General features: G+C 45.9%; 1 pseudogene; it reads left to right on the top strand.

Moving 5' to 3' along the window:
* LOC111980018 (netrin receptor UNC5C-like) overlaps positions 1-5102 on the top strand; it is a 172883-nt pseudogene that overhangs the window by 116042 nt on the left and 51739 nt on the right.

Below are 5102 nucleotides of genomic sequence, written 5' to 3'. Positions count from 1 at the left end.
GAGAGAGAGAGAGAGAGAGAGAGAGAGAGAGAGAGAGAGATGTATGACCTTATTAGAGACACATATTTCCCTCAGATTAAACAGACCCACAAAGAATTCGAAAACAAATCCAAAAGAAAAGGGCAACCAGTGAAGAACAAACACCATTGTAAATACAACCTATATTTATGTTTATTTATTTTCCCTATTTGCACATCATAACAACACTGCAACTGTGGAAATTCTGTGAGTGTAATGTTTACTGTTAATTTTAGATTTTTATTTAACTTTTGTTTATTATCTGCTTCACTTGCTTTGGCAATGTTAACATATGTTTCCCATGCCAATAAAGCCCTTAAATTGAAATTGAATTGAGAGACAGACAGAGAGAGAGAGAGAGTCAGAGAGAGAGAGTCAGAGAGAGAGAGAAAGAGAGGGAGAAGGAGGGAGATAGAGAGAGAGAAGGAGAGAGGGAGATAGAGAGAGAGAGATGGTTCTGAGATTAGTTTCTTCATTACCAGAGAAGACAGAGCAGCCAAATGGTTTTCCAGCCTGCACAGCAACAAGGAGACTTGGAAGGGTTGGGGAAGACAGGCGGAGAGTTGAATAGATGGAAAGGGAAAGTGAGAAAGAGAGTGAGAAACCCCAGAAGGTAAGAAAGAGACGGTGAAGAAAGGCAGGGCTTTGGCTCTTCTCCCCTGGAGTCTGTTGCTTGTGGCTTCGCTCATGGTGAGCAGTCTCAGCTCTGAGGGCCTCTAGCTCCTAACAGCCACACACCCCACTGGCATTCTGTTCTGGATTTAGTCTGAGGCACAGATGGAATGCAGGAAGAAGAAGAGATTGAAGGGATTCAGAAGATGGGAAATACAGCAGCCCGAAAAAGCCTGTCCACATAGCAAACTAATGACTAGGGTTTACAGCGGAGGAAACACACGCTCTAGTGTACTACAGATTTTTCAATGCCACCGTGTTTATTCAAGCATAAAAGGGCCTGGTGGAATATACTCAAATTCTACAAGATTCACTCAGTGCCGCTATAAAAAGGACAACCGTTGTATCTACTAAAGTGTTAAGCATTTTGTTTTACAATGTTTTTTTCCCTACAGTGAATGGTGGCTGGTCAACGTGGACAGAGTGGACGGTGTGTAACAGTCGCTGTGGCCGTGGCTACCAGAAGCGTACGCGGAGCTGCACCAACCCAGCACCGCTCAACGGCGGCGCCATCTGTGACGGGCAAGGCATTCAGAAGCTGGCATGTAACCCACTGTGCCCAGGTAGTTACTGCGCCACCCGCCACCATGCTTAGGGGTCAGGGGAGAGCAATCAAACAGATTACATATAGCTATGTGTATCATTCTCCCCCCCACCTAATCTCTTTCTCCCACTAATTGTCACACATTCAATCACCCAATCTCACACACTCTCATTCCCACCCTCCTCCATCCCCCTCCCTACCCTCTGTGTGTTAGTGGATGGTCTGTGGACAGAGTGGAGTAAATGGTCCACGTGTGGGACAGAGTGTACCCATTGGAGGAGGAGGGAGTGCAGCGCCCCGGCGCCCAAAAACGGTGGGAAGGACTGTGAGGGCATGGTGCTTCAGTCCAAGAACTGCACCGATGGCCTGTGTATGCAGAGTGAGTACAGACACGATGAACATCCCCACTTTATTCAATCCTCCTCTGTCTGCCTCTGTCTCTGTAGGAACCCAATATATTATTACCCAATCCCTATCAGTCAGTTTGTCAGTCTGTCTATCCGTCTGTCCGTCCGTGCAGTTAGGAGCCATCCTGTTTTTCACTGTACTCCCATAACTCACCTCCACCCACTTCCCCTGTCTCACTTTCTCTGTGTTGTTTCACACTTACCTCCACTTCCCTGCACAAACATACACGTACCACTCACACACACACACAAAGACCTCTTTCCTCACACACACTCTCCGCTGGGCTGTAGGATAACAGATCTTTTGGAGGAGAGTTAAACAAAGACAATGTGCATTTGTTCCATCCACGTGCCAGCCCTGAGCCCTAGAGATAATCTAGAATAGTGAGTATGTGTTGAACAACAGCCTCACCACCACACCACCAGGCAGCATTACTGTAAGTAATTACCCTTGTCACAGAGTAGGCATTCAGGAGCTATATTTAAAATAATGATAAATGATTATAATGTACTTAAAGGGAAGCTCATAATTGCTGAGCTACTGTGATTGCCACCCTAATTTAAAGCACGGGATTCGATCGGCCCAATGGGAGGAAAATTGAGGGCCACAAAGTCTCACAAGCACAGACTTGCTGCTTTTCCTGAGCGTCCAATTATATGTGTTGACAAGAAGGCCAGTATTTTACTTTTCCCTGTAGCTCTCTCGAAACATTTTAAAAGTAATAAAAGTGGGGAGAAAGGTCCTGGAATTCATTGCCGTTTCCTGGTAGTGCTCTACAATCATTCTATACATTTGATTGTTTTGCTCTTTATTCTTGGAGCAACACAGCCCAAGCCCAGTTTGTGGTCAGACTGCTGGAGATTTTCCATAGGCGGAGAAATGCTCTTTGAGATGTTCTTGAAATTGTTTTTGTTTTCTCAGAGACCTAGAAACACACGGTTCAGTTAAGCCAACAATCCTGCCTGCTATTCCCTTATTATACATTCAGAGAGCTGCAGAGAAACATACTGTAGTGTACAGTAGCAGCTTTGGTCTGTGTGCTGCAGACTCATAGGGTAAAACTTGATCTGTTCTGAAGCCGTGTTTATCTGCTAATTCTGGGTCTGCCCTCCCCCTTGTCTGCCAGTAAACATGGGAAAATAGAGAGAGGGAGGGAGGGAGGGAGGGAGGGAGGGAGGGGGCGAGGGGGAGGACAGAGAGATAAAGATAGAGAACAAGGAAGGGGGAGAGAGCTGTAGACAGGAGCCAGGGTGTTCTTGTCAAATTAAAAGTAAGGCGTGAGGCTTTTTTTAATGACTGTCTTCTTAATAATGTCTTTAGGGTGAGAAGCCCACACACTGACTCTGATTCCACCATGCTTTCAGTGTGACATGAAATAGAACCAGACCAGCACCATGCTCCAGTGTGACACTGAATAGAAACCAGAACAGTCACCATGCTGTCCAGTGTGACATGAATAGAAACCAGACAGTCACCATGCTTCCAGTGCTGACATGAATAGAAACCAGACAGTCACCATGCTTCCAGTGTGACATGAATAGAAACCAGACAGTCACCATGCTTCCAGCTGCTGACATGAATAGAAACCAGACAGTCACCATGCTTCAGTGTGACATGAATAGAAACCAGAGCAGTCACCATCCTCCAGTGTGACATGAATAGAAACCAGACAGTCACCATGCTTCCAGTGTGACATGAATACGAAACCAGACAGTCACCATGCTTCCAGTGTGACATGAATAGAACCAACAGTCACCATACTTCCAGTGTGACATGAATAGAAACCAGAAAGTCACATCGCTTCCAGTGTGACATGAAATAGAAACCCAGACAGTCACCAGTGCTCTCCAGTGTGACATGAATAAACCCGACAGTCACCATGCTTCAGTGTCGACATGAATAGAAACCAGACAGTCACCATGCTTCCCAGTGCGACATGAATAGAAAACCAGACAGTCAACCATGCTCTAGTGCGACATGAATAGAAACCAGACAGTCACCATGCTTCCAGTGCGACATGAATAGAAACCAGACAGTCACCATGCTTCAGTGCGACATGAATAGAAACCAGATCAGCCCATGCTTCCAGTGAACATGAAATAGAAACCAGACATGTCACCATGCTTCCAGTGTGACCATGAATAGAAACCAGACAGCTCACCATGGTTCCAGTGTGACATGAATAGAAACCAGACAGTCACCAATGCTTCCAGTGTGACATGAATAGAAACCAAACAGTCACCATGCTTCCAGTGTAACATGAATAGAAACCAACAGTCACCATCTTCCAGTGTGACATGAACTAGAAACCAGACAAGTCACCATGCTTCCAGTCTGACATGAATTAGAAACCCCAAACAGTCACCATGCTCCAGTGTGACATGAATAGAAACCAGACAGTCACCATGCCTTCCAGTGTGACATGAAATGAAACCACAGACAGTCACCATGCTTCCAGTGTGACATGAATAGAGAACCGCAGACCAGTCACCATGCTTCCAGTGTGACATGAATAGAACCCGACAGTCACCATGCTTCCAGTGTGACATGAATAGAAACCAGACAGTCACCATGCTTCCCAGTGCGTGACATGAATAGGAAACCAGACAGTCACCATGCTTTCCAGTGTGACATGAAAAGAAAACAGACAGTCACCATGCCTCCAGTGTGACATGAATAGAAACCAGACAGTCACCATGCTTCCAGTGTGACATGAATAGAAAACCGACAGTCACCATGCCTCCCGATGTGACATGAATAGAAGCCAGACAGTCAGCCACATGCTTTCCAGTGTGACATGAATAAAACCAGACAGTCACCATGCTTCCAGGTGACATGAATAAGAACCAGAACAGTTCCAAACCAGAATGCTTCCAGTGTGACATGAATAGAAACCAGACAGTCACCATGCCGCTTCCTTACAGTGTGATCATGAAATAGAAACCCACACAGTCACCTATGCCTTCCTTCAGTGTGACATGAATAGAAACCAGACAGGTCACCAATGCTTCCAGTGTGACCATGAATAGAACCCAGACAGTCACATCTTCTCAGTGTGACATGAATAGAACAGACAGTCACCTAATGCTGCCAGTGTGACATGAATAGAAACCAAGACAGTCACCACCAATGCTTTTCAGTGTGGACATGAATAGAAACGAGTACCAGTCACCATGGCTTCCAGTGCGACATGATAGGAAACAGACAGTCACAGCCCATGTTCCAGTGCGACAATGAATAGAAACCAGACGTCACACTCTCATGTGCTATGTAACCACGTTCCACAATACAATTCCAGTGCGAACATGAATAAGAACCCACAGTCACACCCATGCTCCAGTGGACGCCCGCCGGAGCACACTGATAGAAACCCAGAACTAGTCAAACCCTAATGGGGGCTTCCCACTCTTTTCCCCAGTTGGGGACATTGATAGAAAAATAAAACCTAGAACAGTTCACC

The sequence above is a fragment of the Salvelinus sp. IW2-2015 genome, linkage group LG20, assembly GCF_002910315.2.
Source record: "Salvelinus sp. IW2-2015 linkage group LG20, ASM291031v2, whole genome shotgun sequence".
Taxonomy (NCBI): Eukaryota; Metazoa; Chordata; class Actinopteri; order Salmoniformes; family Salmonidae; genus Salvelinus; species Salvelinus sp. IW2-2015.
The sequence above is the reverse complement of the archived record's forward strand: the minus strand, read 5'-3'. Positions and strand labels throughout refer to the sequence as shown.